This window comes from Plecotus auritus, assembly GCF_963455305.1.
Source record: "Plecotus auritus genome assembly, chromosome: 8".
NCBI lineage: Eukaryota > Metazoa > Chordata > Mammalia > Chiroptera > Vespertilionidae > Plecotus > Plecotus auritus.
This window is the reverse complement of record NC_137782.1, coordinates 153,012,588-153,035,330: the sequence shown is the minus strand read 5'-3', so window position 1 is coordinate 153,035,330 and position 22,743 is coordinate 153,012,588. Positions and strand designations below refer to the sequence as shown.

The following is a 22,743-nucleotide window of genomic DNA, read 5'->3' as shown; positions in this document are numbered from 1 at the left end:
TTTTTTTTGGCATCTTTTTTAAAAATTCAAATACCCGCCCTGGCTGGTTTGGCTCAGTGGATGGAGCTTCAGCTTGGGGACTGAAGAGTCCCGGGTTCAATTCCGGACGGGGGCACATGCCTGGTTGCGGGCTTGATCCCGAGTGGGGGGCATGCATGAGGCAGCCAATCCATGAGTTTCTCTCATCATTGATGTTTCTCTCTCTCTCTCCCTCTCTCTTCCTCTCTGAAATCAATAAAAATATATTTTTAAAAAATTCAAATACCCTTCTGATCACCCATGGTCCAAGAACATTAAGATAATAAACCAAAAGGAAACAGGTATTAAAGATTGGTCTTCAGCCCTGGCTCAGTTGGTTGAGCATCGTCCTGTGCACCAAAAGGTTCAATTCCTGGTTAGGGCACATGCCCGAGTTGTGGGCTTGATCCCCAGTAGGGGGCGTGCAGGAGGCAGCAAATTGATGTTTCTCCCTCTCCCTTTCTCTCTCTCAAATCAATAAAAATATATATATTTTTAAGATTGGTCTTCAAACATTATAGCAAATGATGCCACACGCTTTCCTATGATCTTGCCAACATAAAACTACAACCACACCTCAGTGGTTACCAAACCATTCAGCAGGGCTTCCTTAACTTTGAGCATTGGAAGCTACCAGTTTGAACACTACTATTTTTTTCAAGCTCTGAATAGCCTTAGGGATCTCAGCAAGAGCCGGAGGAACCAGCTCAACCTTGGCATAGTGCCAAAGTGTGGCCAATCTACATTTCAGGTAAATCACAGCAGCATTTACCAGTGCAGATGCCTTCTCCATGAGGTTACGGACAAACGGGGCCATGGTTCTAGGATGGAAGGTCTGTGGCCTCGGACAACCAGCTGAATGTCCAAAGAGCTGTTTCTTGATATATAAAAATGTCAAGAAATCTTTTGTAGAGTCCTAAGACTTCTCTGCTTGTTAGGGCCACATTCTCAATGAGAGTTTGTTACACCCAGATATTATCACTGAATGTGAAAGATTCATTCTCCCATCAGATAGCATAAGCTCTCTTCTTGGTCTCATGACTCTCTAGACAGCACATATTTTTTAGGAGCCAAGAGAATTCGCTTTTTCTCTTGTAAAAGGGCCTTAGCTTTAGGAAATATACCTGGTCATTTGAATCCTGGCTTTACCACTGCTTAGCTGTGTAAAATCACCTATCCTCTGGTAGCATCAGTTTTTTTCATCTATCTCAGCGATGTTCAGTTTTTTGTTTATTTTAGGTAGAGCCACTTAAAAAATAAATAGTGCCTGGCCAGCATGGCTCAATCGTTGAGCTTCAACCTATGAACCAAGAGGTCACAGTTCGATTCCCAGTCAGGGTACATGCCTAGGTTGCTGGCTCGATCCCAGTGGGGGGCATGCAGAAGGCAGCTTATCAATTATCTAATCATTGATGTTTCTATCTCTCCCTTTCCATTCCTCTCTGAAATCAATAAAAATACATATTTTTTCAAAAGATGAAAAAAATTAAATAGTGCCCTGGGGTTAGAGTGTCAGACTGAAGGGTCTCAGGTTTGATTCCTGGTCAAGAGTACATATCTTGGTTGTAGGTTCAATTCCCAGCCCTCATCTGGGTGCATGTGAGAGGCAACCAATACATGTGTCTCTCTCACATGGATGTTTCTCTCTCTCTCCTTCTCTAAAAATCAATGGGAAAAAATATTCTTGGGCGAGGATTTAAAAATCCTATCCTATATAATAAAAGGGTAATATGCAAATCAACCGAACAGTGGAACGATCAGTTGCTATGATGCACACTGACCACCAGGGGGCAGACACTCAACACAGGAGCTGCCCCCTGGTGGTCAGTGCTCTCCCACGGGAGGGGGGGGAGCATGCTCAGCCACAAGCCTGGCTGACCGTTGGCAAGTGCAGCGGCCCACCTCCACAGCAGCGCTAAGGATGTCCAACTGTGGCTTAGGCCCGCTCCCCGCGGAAAGTGGGTCTAAGCTGTCAGTTGGACATCCCCTGAGGGCTCCAGGACTGTTAAAGGATGCAGGCCGGGCTGAGAAACTGCCCTCTCCCACCCCCACCCCCGCCCCACATGAATGTCGTACACTGGGCCTCTAATAAATAAATAAATAAGAAATAATATACAAGCCCTAACTGGTTTGGCTCAGTGGATAGAGCGTCGGCCTGCAGACTGAAAGGTCCCAGGTTCGATTCCAGTCAAGGGCATGTACCTTGGTTACGGGCACATCCCCAGTTGGAGGTGTGCAGGAGGCAGCTGATTGGTGTTTCTCATCGATGTTTCTAACTATCTATCCCTCTCCCTTCCTCTCTGTAAAAAATCAATAAAATATATATTTTTTAAAAAGAAATAATATGCAAAACCTCAATGTATAAATAGATTAAAGATACCCTGCTCAGGTTGAAGGGGAGCTTGGGAGCACAGATTTCTATCCACTGTGCCTCCTTGTTGTTCCCCCTCCATCCTCTTTCAGGCAGCCCCCAGAGGATCTCCACAAACTAGGGACTTCACAGGGCACTGTTTGAAGATCACTGCTCTACCCACAGGAACTGGCACAACTTTACCAGCCCCTAGTCTTGATCCCTCATGCTCCAGACCTTCACATTTCTTTAGGAGCCAACAGCCATGCGAGAGAAAGTCCTTCTGTACCTGCTTTTACCCTATTCCCCAATTTTCATTTCCAATACGAAGACTTATCAGTTTCCCAAATGATTGGCAATCAAGAATAACCTTACTCATTAGGTGATTCTCCCTCCCACTCTTTCTGTTTTCTTCCCAAGACCTTAGCTCTTGGCATTTGGGAAGCAGTGATGTGAAACTGCCTATGTAAAGGGTTATCCACATATTTGAGGAAGCACCGAGGAACTTCACCCATCTGACCTTTCCTTTTAGACCATTGGAGTCGTCAAGGCTAGGCATGGAATGGAGATGGGCTGGTCCATGACTGTGGACCAGGAGAGAAAGATCTGAAACATCCAAGAGAACGCCAAAAAAAAAGAAAAAAGAAAAAAAAATTCATCAATCCAAAAGGGTCAGGCTGAGAGGCAAAACCTTACAATGAGATTACAATGAGAGACAGGAAGATGGACTGGCTGGCTTGGGAGGAGAAAAGAAGCAGATTCTAAACTTGCTCTGTACAATATGCCACTAGCCACATGGAAGTATTGAGATGCACTGTAAGTGTAAAATATACACTGGATGTCAAAGACTTGGAACAAAAAAGGAATGTAAAATACCTCATTTATAATTTTGATATTATGTTTGATCCAATCTAATTTATAATGATTCTGTTTATACCCTGTTTATATTGGTTATATTGAAAATGATAATATTTTGTATATATTTGGGTTAAGTAAACTGTATTATTAAAATTCATTTCACCTATCTTTTTAGTTATTTATGTGTTCATTTTTATTTATTTTAAAACAGCGTGCTTTATGAATTTGTGTGTCATCCATGCACAGGGCCATGCTAATCTTCTCTCTATTGTTTCAATTTTAGTATATGTGCTGCCAAAGTGAGCACCCTTTTTACTTTTTTAGATGTGGCTACTAGAACATTTTAAATCGCCTATACGGCTCACATTATTGGGCAGTGGTGGTCTCCAGCCTTGGGCAAACTACAGCCCGCGGGCTGGATCCGGCTGTTCTATCCGGTTCTCTTGCTCTCCCCTCTGCTCCTTTACTTTGAATTTATATTAGTTCACACAAACACTCCATCCATGCTTTTGTTCCGGCCCTCCAGTCCAGTTTAAGAACCCATTGTGGCCCTCGAGTCAAAAAGTTTGCCCACCCCTGGCTCTAGACTCTAGGCTCTCAACTGGAGAGACATCCTAAGACAAGGAAAAAAAGAAACAGGGACATTATGGAACCTGAAGCCTTACCCTCAATAAAGAGGCAAAGGTAACGAGCACACCCCTCTTAGACTTCCTCCTCTCACAAGTCGCTGAGATGAAGTCTCTCTGCCCAGTTTGCTCGGCGAAAGGTTTAACAAGTTTGGGAGGATGCTGAAGGTGGGAGCAGATTCCCTCAAGGCCGTACCCTTTACTCACAGTGGGCCTGGAACCGGCCCCATCACGGACTCCAATATACACTCCAGTGCCTACCCTAGGTTACTTAATTAGGTTCAGTTACATATAACAGACAAAGCCTTGTGAAAATTAATAAACAGAGACCTCATTTAAAATGGTGTATGTGGAGGAAGGGCCTCTAGAAGACCATTTGCAGGCACATATCACTCAACACACACTACTGACCCCAACAGGAAGAGAGGCACCTTGCATCTCTGACAGGAAATGATATTACTTGTCGACCTCAGCAGGAGGAAGAAAAGATTCCTCCCTGCCCAGTAACAACTCAGCCAATGGGAGACTTCCATAGCTCAAGCCAATGAAAAGTCACTATACTTTGACCTTTCAGTTTCCTTCAATGGACTCTATCTTTTTTTTTTTTTTAATATATTTTATTGTTTTTTTTTTATAAAGATGGAAGGAAAGGGATAGAGAGTTAGAAACATCAATCATCTGCCTCCTGCACACCCACTACTGGGGATGTTCCCGCAACCAAGGTACATGCCCTTGACCGGAATTGAACCTAGGACCCTTCAGTCTGCAGGCCGACGCTCTATCTACTGAGCCAAACCGGTTAGGGCAATGGACTCTACCTTTTACAACAGCTCCTCCCAAGTCCACAAAAGAGCAGTTTCTCTGGACTTGTGAGTGGTTTGCCATTAGACCTGCATGTTGCATATTGCAATTCTTTGTTGTTTCTGAATAAACACATTTTGCTGGAGAAATATATGGCAGTCTGTTTAAGGTCAACAGCCCAAAATAACAGTCGCAAAAACAAGAGAGAACTTTATTTCTCTCTTAAGGAGAAAAAAAAATTGAGAGAAATAAACTTCTGTTTTGTTTTGCTACTGGTTTTTGGACTTAGTCTATTATATGCAACTGGACCTAATGAGAAAGGGATGCATGGATTTCTAACAGTCCTCTTGGACCATGAGAAATGAGCTAATGAGGACAAAGAAGCAAGATAGAGGGAACTTGGGCCCTGGATGACAGAGGAGCTATCACTGGCTTATTGTCTCATGATTCAAGAAGGCTATTAGAGTTCCATGTTCCAGGCAGAATAAAAGTGAAAAGGGCAGGAGTAAGACCATTTCCTCCTTTTTAAGGGACTCCCAGTAGCAGCATACAATGCTCTATATTTCATTGGCCAGAACTTAGTACAGGGGATAGGAAATGGTATTTAGATAGGTGAACTGATGTCTTGAATAAAATCAAGATTCTACCACTGAGAAGAAAGGAAAATTAATGTTGGAGTGAGCAATACATTTGTACCCCTTGGGTACATGTTGATGAGCTGTATCACTCTGAAAGGACCCACAGAATGGTTCTGCAGCTTCCAGCATGGGCATGTGGATAAAAGATAAGCCATAGAGCAATGACCCTCCAAAGATCTCCCCCTGGTTCTCACAAATGAAGGGAGCATAGAGCAAATCAAGTCTGTGCACAGGGACAGGTTGAAGACCATCTCTAAAGCAATCCTGCTTCAGTAGCACTTGGGTGCTTAGGAGTGTGTAGTGATCACTTGTATCCCATGGCTTTTTAATATATATACATTTTATTGATTTTTTTACAGAGAGGAAGGGAGAGGGATAGAAAGTTAGAAACATCGATGAGAGAGAAACATCGATCAGCTGCCTCCTGCACACTCCCCACGGGGTATGTGCTCGCAACCAAGGTACATGCCCTTGACCAGAATCGAACCTGGGACCCTGGAGTCCTCAGGCCCATGCTCTATCCACTGAGCCAAACCGGTTAGGGCTGTGTCCCATGTTTGACAGGTGTCCCAGTTGGTGGCTTTATTGGTTCATGTAACCAAACTGCAAGAAGGGCAGGTGCAGCTGGCCTCAAGGGCAACTGCAGTCACTCAAATGGCACCGTCTCCCTGCATCATCTGCAACTTTCCTCCTGCTGCAGACTGACTTCTGCTCAGCTGGGAATTTGTCTGCCAAATCAGCCTCATACCACCCCCAAAAAGGAACTGCACCTTCCTCCCTCTCTCTGGATAGAAATTTCAAAAATGCCCAGGGGAGAGTTCTGATTGGTCCAGCGTGCATCACATATCCTGTCCAGACATTAAGATTGAGTGGGGTGAGGGGAAGGATGAGCCTGACTGTGGACGACAAAATAATGCTTTGTAGAAACCTTTATTAAAATGAGAGATGAAAATACATAGAAAAAGTTTTGCCCTTTGTTGTGAACTTATCTCCCCAATTTGATGTTTGCATTTTAGTTTTATCCATTCAATAAACACTGCAAAGCACTCATTTTGTACTAGACTCCTGTACTCTTTGGTATCCTTCAGTCACATTAGCAGTTGATTAAGTTACAATTTTTACTAAACCCGTTTCAGTCCTAAAGATATACTCAGCCTATTGATAGGATTTACCGTGTTTCCTGAAAATAAGACATCCTCCAAAAATAAGACCTACTTACAGGTTTCCTGAGCGAAATATAAGGCATCCCCCGAAAATAAGGCCCCCACGCTCTGTCTCAGAATGAAAATTAATTTACCGTAAACTGGTCGCTAGGGCCGCCCCGACTGGCTTCTAGCAACCAGTGACATTACGCGGAGTCCTGACGTCACTGCTGTGTGGAGGCGGAGCGGAGGTCGGAGTGAGCGGTGAGCGTGGGGCGGGAGAGAGGAGGAGACTTTCGCAGATGCGTGTAGAAGAACAGGAGGATTAGAGCGGACGGGACGCGGCGAAGGTGGTGAGTGCTAGTCTGTGTCTGGTGACACTACCTGATGCTCGCGGCCGCCTTCATGATGACTGAAGGTTCTCAGTCAGTGGCAGACCCTGCTCCAGCCCAGATCCAGGCCCCAGCAAGCCCAGTGACAGTCCCCAGGCAGGCCCCAGGGGGTAAATGTCTGATAAAGGGGTAGGGGGGATGTCTGGTGAAGGTGTTCAGTGGCACAGGGGTGGGGGGAGGGGGATCACTTAAACTGACACAGGAGGATCAGAGGGGGCAATCAAAATGACACAGGAGGATCAAAAGGGGTTACTAAAATGGTAATCCCTCCTCTGATTCTCCTGTGCCATTTTGATTTCCCCCTCTGATCCCCCCTGTGTCATTTTGAGTGATCCTCCTCCCCCCACCTTGATACCCCAATTCCTTTTTTTTTTACCCCTAGAAATGAGCGCAAAAAGAAAAGGCTACTCCATGGAGTACAAGAAAGGAATCGTGGAAGACTCTTGGGGCCAAAATCTTACTGCTTTCTGCAAAGAGAAGATGTTGAGTATCCGATTGGTCCAAAAATGGCGAGCAGAGTATGGTAACCTCATTGAACAAGTGGACAAGGGAAATGCTAAAAAGCACAAGTGTGGATCAGGTCGGCAACCATTATTTTCCGAGCTGGAAGACCTGATCTGTGAATGGGCTGTTGACAGGAGAGCAAAGGCTTTGGTTGTGAATAGGGCTCAGATTCAAGAATTTGCCCTTGCAATGGCACCACAGTTTGACATAGCCCCCAAAGACTTCAAAGCATCACAACACTGGCTGGATAATTTCCTTCAGCGAAGATCTACAACATTGTTTAGGTTGGAAGATACTCAAGTTATTAAGCGAGCACTTGCATTCAAGTCCTTTATTGATGATGCTGACTTCTCTAAATACAATCTTTCCAACATGATTGCTATGGATGAAAATGCAGTGTTTATGGGCCAATCATCTCAAACAACCATTGAACAGCGGGGTGCCTCCTTAGCGTACATTCCCTCCACTGCTTACGAAAGTGCATGTGTTTCCTGTATTTTGGCAATTCGTCTGAATGGCACTAAAATCCCACCTTTAATCATTTCTAAGGGCAAGAAGGAAAAGATTGAACGTGTTTTGGGCGTTTTTATTCCTGAAACTGAAAAGGCCTGGGCCACACAAGCAGTTATAAGGAAGTGGGTTGATTTAATGCTGCCGTTTGTTATGCGAGGGAGCCAAAGAGGTCTGCTAGTCTGGGATGCAGCCAGCACTCACCGCGCTAAAGACATGAAGACATTTCTTCACGAAAGAAAAATAGATCAGATAATGATTCCTGCAGGAATGACGGCCTGTCTCCAGACTCTTGATATTGCAATAAACAAGCCATTCAAAGACAATTTGCGCATGGAAATTAATGACTACATTGAAAATAGAATGGAGAGAAATCAGCGTGGAAACTTTGTGAAACCTAAACTGCAACAAGTTGTGACTTGGGTGAAGAATTCATGGGAGAAAATCACTGACAGTTGCATTGCAAATGCACTGCGAGCAGGCTACCTTGACAAGAAGTTCTCATTTAAAGACAGTGCTGTTGCTAAACATGAGACATTTGGTCCACTGATTCTGAAAGAAATGGAGTCACAAGAAATTCACCAGGAAATTCAGGAATTGGATTGTTATGATGATGTTCCAGAAGATGATGACATGATTGTCATTGAATAAATGAGTAAATTCTTGATACTGTAGGATTCACAGTTTGTCTGGTTTGTGTTGACAACTACTGTACTACCGTACCGTATACAGGTAATAAATTTCCTTTATTTTCATTTAACAATAAATGTGTACCGTATTCTTCTTCATAGAAAAATAAGACATCTTCTGAAAATAAGACCTAGCGTGTCTTTGGGGGCAAAAATTAATATAAGACACTGTCTTATTTTCGGGGAAACACGGTAGGTCTCTGGCGAGTCCTCTCAATAGTATATATTTTAACTGCTTCTCTCCTGGGTTCTCTTACCCAAATGGCTATTCCCAGTTAGTTAGGGGTCCTTGCTGGTAAATAATAGAAGCCGGCTTAGGTCAGCTTAGGGAAAAAGGATGACAGAACCTATGGGGTTCAAAAAACAGGTGTTGGAGAGATTGAAATCTGGAAATGAAAGGCTGTAAGGTACCTAGATAGCCATTTTCTCAGTTTTTCAGTTTCTCTACCTGCTCCTCCCCCACCCCAATCCCACCTGGGGCTATGCTGATGTTCCCTACTTTAATGTACTTTCTCTGCAGATTAGCTTTCTTTGTGTTCATGGGGAAGATAGCTGCCTCACACCCCCACCTTTCCAAAATGAGTATATACTCCTACATCAAGTACACAGCCTCCCCAGTGCCTGTCCCAGCCCCAGATTCTTGAGTAACTGACCCACTTGAGCCAGGGGTCTTCCTCTATTTGTTTTTAGGTTCACCAAATTTATTTTTTAAATCATAAAATGTTTATTTATTATTAAATTATTTTTCTTCTAAAGGGTCTTCCCCTACTCCAGTCAACTATCGTCAGGGGAATAGAGTCTCAAATGATAAACATGCCCCTAGACCCAGCTGTGCAGGGGGTGGGAATGTGGGTGAGTTCTCAGAGAATGCTTGTCGTTAGAATCTTTCTGAGAACTTCCTGAGATAGATCCCCAAGTGGGAAGAGAGTGGTAATGAACAGCCAGGACCACCCTTTTTATTTCTTGCCTGAATACTTGGCAACAGTTGGCAGTTGACAATCAATGAATATGCTACCTTGAACAAACTATTGTTTGATCAATATAATGGTTTGTTTTGGTCCCACAGAGAGCAGAGGCCTTTAACACTTGGAGTCCAGGTGATGATAGAAGCAGAAAAAAGCTTGGTCATGAGACCATTAAGATTTTTTGCTTTTGTTAATCCTCACTGGAGGATATTTTTCCATTGCTTTTTAGAGAGTGGGAGAGACACACAGAGAGAAACATAGATGTGAGAGAGACACATCGATCACACATTGATTGGTTGCCTCCACATGCACCCCAACTGGGGCCAGGGATCGAGTCTGCAACCGAGGTACAGAGGTACATGCCCTTGACCGAAATCAAACCCAGGACTCTTCAGTCCATGGGCCAATGCTGAATCCACTGAGACACACCAGCTAGGGCCACCAAGATTTTTAATCCCAAAGAATGCTGTCCTCAAAGTGTATTCTCAAGGAGATGAACTAATGTCATTTATGGATTTGTGACATCATAACAAGAAGAGACATGTGAAAAAATGCTAGTCTTATCTCACTCTACAATTTTCCCTTCAGTGATCCTATCTACTTCGATGGTTTTAACTGCCATCTCTAGAAAAAACTCGTAAATCTATACTGTAGTTCTCCCCTCTAGACTCAGCTCTATATGTATTTCCAACTGCACTGGGTATTGTTATAAATATTCAAAATTCATTGTGATCAAAACAAAACTATCTTTCCCCACAAATTTGCTCTTACCACATTACCGAACAAGCACTCAATGGCATTTCCTTATAACTGCTGCCAAGCTAGACGCCTCCCTGCATCCTCTCCATCTGTCCCTTTTGGGTAAACACTCATGTCTTATCTGGACAACTGCAATGAACTCCTCACTATCTTACTTTCTCTCTCTCTGTCCTCCAGTCCGTTCTCCACGCTAGAATCAGATTATCTTTTTAAAAACGTAAGTCCAGACTCTGTCCATTGTGGCTCAGTTGGTTGAGAGTTTTCTATGCACTGAGAGGTCACTGGTTCGATTCCTGAACAGGGCACATGTTTGGTATAGGGGTTTCAGGCTTGGTCCCCAGTAGGGGGCATGCAGGAGGCTTCTCATTGATGTTTCTCTCTCTCTAAAATCAATAAAAACATTAAAAAAAAAATAAGTCCAGTGTTGCTCTCCACATGAAAAGCTCCTGATCACTTACCAAAACTGCTTAGCAATCAAAACTCTTAAGATTTTTCTAGCCTTTGCTTGTCCAGCTGCATCCCCCATTATGTGCCAGGCATTACACCTCACCGCCTCTTTACACCCTATTAATGTCAATCTCTCACCCTTCTTGAAACAAGTATTTTCCAGTCTAGATGCCAGAATGTATATTCCAGAGCAGTGAATAGGAATGTAATGTGCCATAATGGAGCTACGTGCAAGTGCTAAGGGGGCCCAGAGGAGGAGCATCCATCAGTCTACGTGCTTGGGGAAGAGGCATTTTAAGCCCTGAGTAGGGATTGCCAGGTGGCATCTAAGGGGAAAGGATCATCAGAATAAAAGGCTGGGAGACGGAAGGAGCACAGGAGCAGCTTCCAGAGTGTTTAGCATTTCATTGTAGGAGAGTGTGTGTGGTGGGGGAGGGAGGCAGGGGACTGGCAGTTCCGGCCCAGCTAGACTGTAGAGGGGGCAGTACAGCATATTAGCTGAGCAGCTTCAAGAGATTTGCAGGACAAAGAGATCCCTCTGGAATATAGAAAAAAACCTAACAAAATGCAAAGCTTTGCCAGTAATTCAGGAGAGAAATGCTGTGGGCGAGAACTAGGGCAGTGAAGGCCGTGGTCTCCCTGAGAGAATCAATGAGTTGGATTTAATAAAAAATGGGGGACAGGTACCCTTGCCCAGAGAGAGGTGTCAGGTGGAATCTGGTTACCTATATATGAAAGAATACAATGTTTTTATTTAAAATTTTTATTGTTGACACTATTGCAGATTTCCCCCATCCTCTTCCCCTTTGCCCACCTCCACCCAGCTCCCTCCCTCTCCCCCCTTGACCCTCACCACACTGTTGTCTGTGTCCATGGGCTATGCATACATGTTCTTTAGCTAATCCCTTCACCTCCTTTATCCAGTCCCCCCACTCTTCTCCCCTCTGACATTTGTCAGTCTGTTCAAATTATCCATGCCTCTGGTTCTATTTTAAAAACAAAACTCAACAGAGTACATTTGAAGATCCAGTTGACTTTGTTAAGCGTATCATGAATCAGGAGCATCGCATCGAGCAACTAAATGGGCACTCCAATCGGCTGTACAAAATGGAAGGTTTTTATAGGCAGATGGGCGGGGCACGGTTACAGTTAGCAGAAGATTATTTTTTAGTCCAGGTGTGTGTGGGGGGAGGGAACAGTAAGGGTTTTATCATGCAGATTGCCTCTTCATCCTAAAGGGAGGTGAGGGGAGAGGTGGAGAGGACTCACATGACAGATTACCTCATCAGTGTTGGCCAGGAAATTTTAGACTGGTTGATTAAGATTACATTTCTGGTAAGTATTGAAACTACAGTTAAGTGAAGCATGAAGTCTAGGTTTGGTATCATGGGCATAAGTGACACTATTTTCGGCCTGCAATGTTCTTTTTAACAATAAAATGTCTACCCCGCCGGAAAAAGATGTGTAAAGCCTCTAGTTTTTGTGCCTGGTGCATGGCAGGGTTTCAAGAGGGTTTAAAGATTACAAACCATTTTTAATACATTGCATGAAACTATCAGAAGTGTGGGATACAAGGACAGACAACTTACCAGCATGAAAACCAAGGCCCAGGGCTTCCAGCTCTTCAAGTCAGTGGGGGGTGGAGTTGAGATTCCAGACCAGGCCTTTGACCTGAGACCGGAGCCTTCCACAATGCCTGGAGGCAATTGTAAGAACGTACAGCCTGATATTATGGTGGCTGAAATTCTTTTAAGCAGGGTATCTTAATTTTCCTCCCCAGAAAGATTCCCAGAAATGAAAGAAAGGTCATCACAATTTTAATGGTACACTGTGACAATCCTGAAGCCACGATTGGCTGATTCGAGAATTCATTTGGTACGTAAGCTGCTGGGTGGGGGAGGGAGGCTCTTAGAGTTGAATAAAAAACCATTAACTTCAGCTAATAGCAATGACAGTGGGGGCCCCTGGTGATTGTGGACACTTAACTTGTAAATGGCAAACAGGAAGGCACCTAGGGCATCCTTTGTTATATGCTAATGAAGTGGCTCTGCTCAAACAAAGGCTGAAGGGAGATTAGAGGAGTGTGTTGCCTGTTCCCACATGGGGCTGGCAGTCCTGGACCCGGAATTAGGATGTCTTCCTCTGCCCTACTTGGCCTTGTGACCTAGAGCAAGACCCTCGGCTCCCCTGGACCTCTGTGGTTTTTAGTAAAATGTATATAATCAAACTAGGGGTGGCTGCTACCTACCATCCACTTGGCAACCTTATCATAGATCATCCTTTTTCCTAGTCAAATCAACCAAGAACTAAAAGCCTCTAAACAGAGGGTAGTGTTTGCAGGAAACTTATGAGCACTACACAGAGGCTTTTTCTGCTTTATGCATGTTGCAAATCCTTCCCAAGCATCCATGTTCATGGAATCTGTGGTGGTACATGATGGGGTCCCTGCCCGCAACAACTCACCTTTGGATAGGAGACAGGACTCGTGGGTAGACTGAAAGCTGGGTGGGACATGTAGACAAATAACAATGCGATATGGCAGAATGGGTCCCATGTCACACAGATTCGATTGTTAACCGGAAAATGGACTGAGCCCGAGTGGGTCTGCCTCAGGCCAGCCTATAGTGTGTGGGTTCTTGACTCTGTGCAGGAAACATTTCACAGCAGGTTTCCAAGTGACTCTGAGAGTACGTTTATTAAAGCCGGGGACAGTGAAACAGGGAGGGGCTGGGAGAGAAAAGGCAGCAGGAGAGCCTGCTTTGGCTCGTTAGAAATACTGTAGGAAGGACTCGAGCCTAGGCAGGGCTGATTTGGTTCACTGAGAAGTCAGGGAAAAGGGGCCTTGGAGACAGGTTCAGGGGGTTACCCAGGACAAGCTGCCACTGCCCGTTCCTCCTCAGGTTTCAAGTCTCTGGGGTCCCTTAGAGTTTAGGAGTTGCACATCTGTGGGGGAAGAGAGGCAGAGGCTAAAGGGTCAGGAGTGCTCCTGGGAGGGAGAGTGTGAGCTAGGTCCTCAATTTTGAGGGTTTTTAAAGGCTGGGAATTTAGGAGAGGTCTTAGGGGAGAATTCAATAGAATATTCATCAGCTTCTCCAGGTGTGCCCTTTCAGGGTCGTGCCCTCCACTGATTAGTCTTTGCAGCTGGTCCTGGCATCGCCAGCCTGGCTTTGCTGCTTTTCTGAGGCAGGTGCTGAAATACAACTGAGGCGTGGATGTGATTCTAGGGAGGTGACCTTCTGTATCTGGCTGTAAATTCCTCGGCCAGTTTGTTCAGCTATTTGCCTCAGTTTCCCCATTCTACTTGCCACGGAATTTTCCTAGCTTCTTACTCTCCTGCCTCCCCATCACAAGAGAGGTACAAAGGTGGGAACAAAGCCCTAAGGGAGCCAGGGGGGTTGGTCGGGGAAGCTTCACAGCGATGTGGTCTATGAGCTACAGAGGCCTCCCACTCCTGGCTGATGACTACAAATCAGTGGAGGACTCTATACATACAGATTCCTGGGCCCCTTCCCCAGAGACACAGCTTTTGTAGGTCTAGGGTAAGGCCTGGGGGTGCCTAGTGAAAAAACAACAACAATGAGAAAACAAAGTGTCCTGCCGCCTGTGCTTCTGTGGAACAGACAGTTTTGGAGCCTGTTGGTGCAGAGGGTGGACAGGCCCAAGTAATCATGGTGTTACAACAGAACCATTGAAGGGGTGTTAGTGCTCTGGGGAGGAGGTTTGTGTATAAGCTGAGAGGTTCACCCGGTGAGGAAGGAGGGTGGGCCAGATCCTGAGGATGTGATTGTGGAGGCCAAGGCCAAAAAAAGGCCATGTCCTGCTCAAGGAGCAAGAGTGGCTTTGAGTTGGTGAAGTAGACAGAGAGAAGGGTAGGATGTGAGACTGAGAAGGGGAATTTGAGGACAGCTTGTAAAGGACTAGCCTTGATTATTATGCTAAGGAGTATGGACTAGATTGTGGAGATACTGGAGAACCAGCCAAGGTTATTTTTATGCTCCTGATAACCTTGATAGAAAAATATAAGGTCTTGTAGTCATTGTAAGGATTTGGTTATTTCTTCCCTCTCTCTCGTATAAATTAATGAATAATTAAGAATGCGAGTGAATTTCAATCAGCAAATTTAGAGCCGAATAGGAGGAAGCCTGTCTTAAAACAACCTCTCACTGGGACTGTTGAAATAGCTTTTTGTAACTGGACACCTTGCTTTAGACTTGTCTATCTTGGATTGGTCCTCCTTGCTGCTTTTGAGAGGTACTGTTTCTAAAATGCTTGTCACATCCTTGCTTAAAACCCTTCAGTGGCCCCCTGTGGTCTCCACACAATAAACTTTCATGTTAACCTGGGGATTTAGAGGATTCTCGTGACATAGGACACAGGCATTCGTGATCTGGTGGCATCTTCTTATTGTAGGTGTTTCGTTTACTTTTGGTTTATGTAAGCTAATTTAAGTTATTTTAACTAGAAAAGAGGGGGAGGGGCAAGGGATGTGTTATTATTGTTAAGGAGAGGAGTGTCTCATGAACCTGGAGGTGGAATGAGGCTGTATCTCAGGAAAGCACAGGAATCGGAGGTACACTGCAAAGTTGGCGAAGTTTTCTGCCTTTCCCTCTGCCTCAGTGCCTTCCTCCATGTTTTCTTTCTGCCCAGCAGACAGCCTGGTTGGCTCTGGGATTGGTGTAAGCAAAAGGTCAACAGGACCCCCAAGAGAAGGTGACCATCTCTGCACTGATAAACTTGGCTTCAGAAAGTTCTACTCTGTGATTCTGTGTCTCTGTCTGTTGTTTATCCCCCGATAATTAAAAAAATGTTTTTGATGAAAATCTAACACATTCTCATTGGAAAAAATTTCAAACAGTGTTTAAGTACACAAGAAAATTAAATTTTTTAGAAATACGTTTTTATTGACTTTAGAGGGAGAGGGAGAGAGTAAAAAAGAAACATCGATGTGAGAGAAAAACATTCATTGGTTACCTCCGTACGTGCCAACCCACAACCTGGGTATGTGCCCTGACTGGGAATTGAACCGGAACCTTTAGGTGCAGGGGAGGATGCTCAACCGAGTCACACCAGCCAGGGCAGAAAATTAATTTTTCACACGCCTGCCACTTCCTGCCCTCAGAGTTAAATACTGTTGGGGTGCCAAGATTATAGCCTATCTTCTCACCTCTGTATCCCTACATGTTTATACTACTTACCTGGTAATACCTGGTAATATATTTTGTAGCTTTATTATTATTTTTTTTTTTTTGGTCAGTCTTCTAAATTTCTCAGACATTTAAGTTATTTTGCAAATGTTAAGCCTTGTCTCTACGAACAAATTAATTTTAAAATGTGTGTTTCTGTACTTGATTCAGGAAAGTGGATCAGAGCTCCACTACCTGGAATTGCAAACTCACCCATCTTTAGTGTCCACAGAGAGACAACAGAGGGAACATAGGACCACATCCTTGGGACTATTATAAATTTTGGTCAACCATTACCCCTCATTTCTTTTCAAGTTGCTTAATGTTTTCTTTTTTAAAAAAATATTTTCTTATTGATTTCAGAGAGGTAAGGAGAGGGAGAGATAGAAACATCAATGATGAGAGGAAATCATTGATTGGCTGCCTCCTGCACGCCCCTCACTGGGGATGGAGCCCTCAAGCCCAGCATGTGTCCAGACGGAATCAAACCATTACCTCCTAGTTCATTGGTTGATGCTAAACCACTGAGCCATGCCAGCCAGGCTCCTTTTTTTAAATTTACCATCTGTTATCTCTTCATTTAATTTTTCAAAGGCCTGGACAACTTCAATCTTCAGATTTTTCAAATGTGGATGATTCCAGGTTCCTAAAAAGCTCCAAGCTCCCATCATCTGGAAGTCTCACAAGCCTGAGTAACTACCTCTCTCAAATTCTTCAGCCTAAATAATCCCCTCTCTCAGGAGCCCCCATATCTTCATCTGTTTCCCCTTGATAGAATTCTCTAGGGCCTGGATTGATCTCATCCTCCAGGACTCCTGAGACCTCAGACATCTGGGATATCTGAAGTGGGGGCCTACCCACAGGAGGGGTCATCAGGTAATAAATACCATTTCTCCTCATATTTGAGTCATTTTTGCCTTTCCCATAGACTGGGTGACTTATAAACAACAGAAATTTATTTCTCACAGTTTTAGAGGCTGGAAGTCCAAGATCAGGATGACAGCATGGTCAGATTCTGGTGACAGCCCACTTCTGGGTTGCAGAGTGCCAACGTCTTGTTGTACCCTCACATGGAGAAAAGAGTGTAAGAGAGCTCTCTGGATATATATATATATATGTATATATATATATATATATATATATATATATATATGCAGTAACCCCATTCCTGAAGGATTCACCCTAATGTAATCATCTCCCAAAAATACCTCCCCCCTACCTCCTAATACCATCACAATAGTATTAGAGCTTCACATTAGAATTCCAACATACAAATTATGGGGAAACACAAACATTCAGTCCATAACACCAAAATAAAAGAATGGAACTTTAGCTATTAGCTCTAATTGATCCCTTGTCTTCTCAAATACTTTTCTCTGTTGAAATTGTCTTGTTGGGAGTCAACCTGTTTTACAGGGTGGCAGTATTTTATTTTTTTTCAGAGTTCAGCTTTTTATTGAATGTGTTACAAAAGAGGTTTAGTAAAAGAGACCAAAGCTCATGTCATTATCAGAATCCTCAGATTCTTTTTTCTTTGCTTCCACTTTCTTCTCCTCAGCTGAGACAGCAGTGGTGAAGGGGGTAGGACCTCCTGCTGGTGCAGCACTAGCTGCTGGGGCAGCTCCCCCAGCCCCTACGTGGCAGATGAGGCTCCCAATGTTGACATTGGCCAGAGCCTTTGCAAACAAGCCTGGCTAGAAATGTTCAACATTTACACCGGCTGCTTTAATGAGGGCACTGATCTTATCCTCCCTCACCGTCACCTCATCCTTGTGCAGGATAAGGCTGGGTGGATACAGGTGAGCTCCTAGTCAGAGGCCAAGATGTGGGCAAGTGCTGGGCCAGTGCTGCCCTAAGCGGTGCTGGTTGCCAGATGAAGTGAGGGCCTCACCCCAACGTGGCCTTAGCTTCATCAGAGAACCGAGCAACTGGGAAAAGGGTGGTTTTGGCAGTATTTTAGCTCATGGTGTATTGTCAGCTCTGCAGGTCTAGAAGCATGATATATTTATTCCAACTCACAAGAGACTGTTACATAAATCAAAATGCCACTTTAGCCACTATACTCTTTTTTTTATTATAGATTTCAGATAGAGAGGTAGGGAGAGGGAGAGAAAGAGAAACATTGAAAGAGAGAAACATTGATCCTCCGGGGATTGAGCCTGCAACTCAGGCTTGTGCCCTGACTGGGAATCCAACGGCGACCTCTCGGTACATGAGATAATACTCAACTAACTGAGCCACATTGGCCAGGTGACTATACTTCTTTAAAAATTTTAATTTATTGATTGATTTTTAGAGAGAGAAATAGAGGGAGGGGGAGAGAGAGAAACGATTTGTTGTTCCACTTATTTATGCATTCATTGGTTGCTTCTTGTGTATGTCCTGACTGGAGAGTGCATCTGCAACCTTGGTGTATTGGGACGACACTCTCACCAGCTGAGCTACCCAGCCAGGGCACTACTATACTTCTTAAATACAAATACAGGGTGTCCCCAAAACATGTATACACACTTTGAATAATTAATTCCAATGGGTTAAATCTGAAAAGAAAGACCTATCTAATGAGCTATCAGCTGTTACAGTGTGTATACATTTTTTTGGGACACCCTGTATATTCATGTTGCCTGTAAGTCCTGTAGGTTTAGGTCAAACTCCTTAGCTTGGCACTCAAGGCCTTTACAATCTGGCCTTGAACCTGAAATGAAAGGGCAGGGAGACTCCATGTTCCTTTTGTTCCATGTCTTCCACCTCGTGGAGTCAGGTTCCCGTCCTAGAACCTCTCCAAGAGTCCAACCCACACCTTTGAATTAGCCAATAGAAATGCAAGGAAAAGTAAGCCTTGCCCTGCCCCCATGTGCAACCTGACCCCGACCAATCAGCGGAGGCCACACTACCTCACCCCTCCTACCTCTCCCAGGCCCCCTATAAATCAGCGCGTTTGGGGTCTTGGGCTCTCTCTCTCTCTCTCTCTCCCTCCCTCTCTCTCCCCACCTCGCCGCTGCGCCGGTGTGTTGCATCGGACTCGGCTCCCTGGTGGTCTTTGGGGATCACGAAATCTGGGCATAACAAACCAACTTGCTATTGGTTCTCATATGTCATGCATGTACTACCTATATACAGTTCCCTTTGTCTGGAATGTCCTTTCTGACACTTTCCCAGACAAAGCCCATATTTTAATTGAAGGTCCAGATCAAATATTACCTTTTTTCAGTCCTTCTCTGACAAACGCTGCCCTTACAGCAACTATATTAATTGCTTCGAATTCAAGGGTAGTATGGCCCTTATTAGATTATAACTTATCTATCCTCATGCCTGCCTCTCCCATTGGATAGTGAACCTCTTGAGAACCAGAATACTATTTTATCCAAGCTAACCCAGAGTACAGCACATTGACTAAGTACAATAATCTCAGAAATGTTGAACTGAACTTATTATCCATTTGTATTTTCTGCAATTATTTTCTTTTATTTCCCAAGTCCTTATAAAAATTAATTTTGAAAATGGGAGCCTGTCTCAGCTGTCTTTAGAGGAAAGGCGAGAAAGGGCACTTGTTCATGCTGGGACTGAGGAAAAGCACATCTCTGGGGGGCCAGGGAAGGTGACTACTGTGGAAATGCAAGTGAGGAACCCCACAGGGAAGGAGAAAATGCAGTGGGAAAAGCTAGAGCAAATGACAGCTGTTTCTTTCCACCAGGAAATTTCCTTTTGGGATCTTGTTTTTCCTCAAATCTGGGGATTTCTCGACTCTGTAAAGGAGGGCCAAGCGCCCTTGTGTCCTCTGTGTAGGGTCTTCTCCGTGTTTGTGTGCAGTGGGTGGAGGTCGTCTTCCTGATTGAGACTTGTCTCAGGTGGGATAAGAAGACTCAAGACAGCCCTGGCCAGTGTGGCTTAGTTGGTTGACTTTAGACCCATGTACCGAGAGGTCTCTGGTTTGATTCCTGGTCAGGGCACAGGCCCAGTTGTGAGCTAGATCCCCAGTAGGGGGCATACAGGGGGCAGCTGACTGATGTTTCTCTCCTTCTTCCAGAAAAAAATCAATAAAAACGTATTTTTTTTAAAAATAAAAAATAATAATAAAATAAAAAGTAAGAATCAAGACAAGAGTTTTAGTTCATGGTTGCCCAACATCCCACCACCCTCCTTCCAGCTAATCTAAAGGTAAGAGTGATAATGTGGGTGAATGCAATAGAACAGATCTTGTAAGACAAAGAAATGGCAGTCACTGGAGAAATAACAGCCAGAGGCATGAATCCAACCTGACTTTGTTCTGGTTTCTCCTAATCACATTCCCACAGTGGCTATGACCATTCCTCTGCCTCTCCTTCTCCCCTCCCCTGTTTTGACTCCCAAGTAGCCTGCAAACCTTTTAGATCTGCTTGAGAGAGTGAGCTGGGTGGGAGCTGGCCGTGCAGGAGAGCCATAGACCAAGGCTCCCAGCCTTTCCTCATCATCTGCGTGGTGTTTACCAAGTCCCCAGCCTTTAAGACATTTGTGGTGCTCTCTGCCTTACTGAAGAAAAACGGATTTTGCCTCAATTCCTGATTCCTGTTTAAATATTTAGTTTAATCAGCACAGGCCCAAGTGCCCTTTCCATTTCCCCTGGTGCCTGGGAGCCATGCTGACACCAGCATCATAAATAATGCATCCACATGCCGCCGGCTGGGAGTCACTCCATCCCTCAAGTCTCCGGGCCTGCCCTCTGCTGCAGCTGCTCTGGGAGAGGCTGGACTAAAACAGAAAAGTCAGTCTTGAGGCTTGAAGACTCTACCTCAAAGCCACTCCTGGAGAGAGTCATAGCAGCAGGCAAGCAGTCCCCACTCCAGTCCAGATCCCAGGGACCATGGTGTGTGTGTGTGTGTGTGTGTGTGTGTGTGTGTGTGAGGGTGGATGTGTTGGTGGGGAACACTAAGGCCACAGAATGTTCAAGTTCTGGCTTCTAAGTTGCTCTGACCTCGTAGAGAGACTTCAGGGCCACCTAGAAAGGTCTGACCTAGACTCCGGGTGAGTGTGCTTCAGAGGACAAGGACACCAGATAGAAGGAGGCTGCCGGGTTCGAGGGCAGAGAAATAAGGAGACTTCATGAAATGCTGGAACCTTCTCTTCTCCCTCTGCCTCCAGAATTCTGGCCCTAACATGGGCTCTGCCCTCCAGTCCAAGAACTTAGTTCAGATTTCATCCCATTACACTAGAAACCTGGGGGGTGAGGGTAACGTTGGGGCTTCCAGGAGGTGGACACGTTGTCTCCTCTTAAAGAAAAGAAATGGCCGAAACCGGTTTGGCTCAGTGGATAGAGCGTCGGCCTGAGGACTGAAAGGTCCCAGGTTCGATTCTGGTCAAGGGCATGTACCTTGGTTGCGGGCATGTCCCCAGTGGGGGGTGTGCAGGAGGCAGCTGATCGATGTTTCTCTCTCATCGATGTTTCTAACTCTCTATCCCTCTCCCTTCCTCTCTATAAAAAAATCAATAAAATATATTAAAAAAAAGAAAGAAAGAAAAGAAATGATGACGATTGGGATTTGACTGGACGGGTTCTGGGTGTCCTTTGCCAAAAACCTCAAAAAGGTTAAACTGCCTCCAGGTGCCCTCTCCTTGGAGCAAGCTCCTCAGCACTCTGATCCGTGCAATTAAATGGGAAATATTGTGTTGGTTGCCACTAATGATGTGGTCCTGGCCAAGCTTTATAAAAGTTCCTTGGGGCAGCTCTGTAATAGTCATGCTTTTTTCTTCCAAAACTTTGCAGGGATAAAAGAAGACATAAACAACTATTTATTTATCCAGTAATTCAAAGTTTATCTTTGAGTCCTCCAATATTTTCTGTCCTTTTTGAAATCAAGAGTGCAAATAAACTTTCCTCTCAGTCCCTTTTTGAAAGCACAGCTGCTACAAACCTACAGATAGAGATAAAAGGAGCTGATGAAAGGAGCAAATTCTGGCCCTAGTTGGTTTGGTTCAGTGGATAGAGCGTCAGCCTGCTAACTGAAAGGTCCCAGGTTCGATTCTGGTCAAGGGCATATGCCCTGGTTGTGGGCTCGATCCCCATTGGGGGACTTGCAGGAGGCAGCCGATCCATGATTCTCTCTAATCATGGATGTTTCTATCTCTTTCTCTTTCTTCCTTCCTCTCTGAAATCAATGAAAATATATTTAAAAAAAAAAAAAAAGAAAAAAGAAAGAAAGGAGCAAATTCTGGTCTCCAGCCCTCAGTCTGGGGAGTGTCATGAGCCCATCTGCCTGCCCTTGTAGTCATCTACACAATAGAATATCTATTGCCAGAACCCTATCAATTCATTTCAAGCTGCCTAGGACCTGGACAGCCAGGAACCACCAAAGGAAAGATGACAGGGGAGTTGGTCTCCAATGACTGGCACTTTGCCATATCCCATTTTGCTTGGCTTCTGGGGTCTGTATTCCTCTGGCTTTTCTCTGTCTCCCTCATTGCTCCCACATTCCCCCTTTGTGGCTCTCCTCTTTCTGATCACTACATGAGTAGCTCTCAATCTTAGCTGCACATTAGAATTGCCTGAGAGTTTTCTTTTAAAACTGAGAATGGGGTCCACTCCAAACTAATTAAATGGGGGTGGGGCTCAGTATTGTAATAGCTCTGGTGTAGTCAGGGTACAGAGCCAACCTCTGTTCTCAGTGCTGTCTTGTCCTTCCTCTCCATCTACACTATCTCCCTGTTGATCTGACAAGTACCCAGCTTCATAGACTGCTTACACAATGGTAACTCCCAAATTTGCATTTTTTTTTTTTTTTTTAAAGCTTGGGCCTCTTTGCTGAGCTCCAGAACCCAGATCCAGTTGTCTGTTTAACACCTCCAAACAGATATTTATTTATTTATTTATTTATTTATTTACTAGAG

The 22,743-nt window shown here is 44.5% G+C and overlaps 1 pseudogene across 1 annotated transcript; it reads right to left on the bottom strand.

Annotated features, from left to right (window-relative positions):
• Positions 1–526: 526 nt before the first annotated feature.
• LOC308256362 (ATP synthase subunit g, mitochondrial-like) lies at positions 527–835 on the bottom strand (annotated as a pseudogene). The gene has a single exon. The product of its transcript is annotated as an ATP synthase subunit g, mitochondrial-like (transcript).
• Between the last annotated feature and the right edge of the window lie 21,908 nt (positions 836–22,743).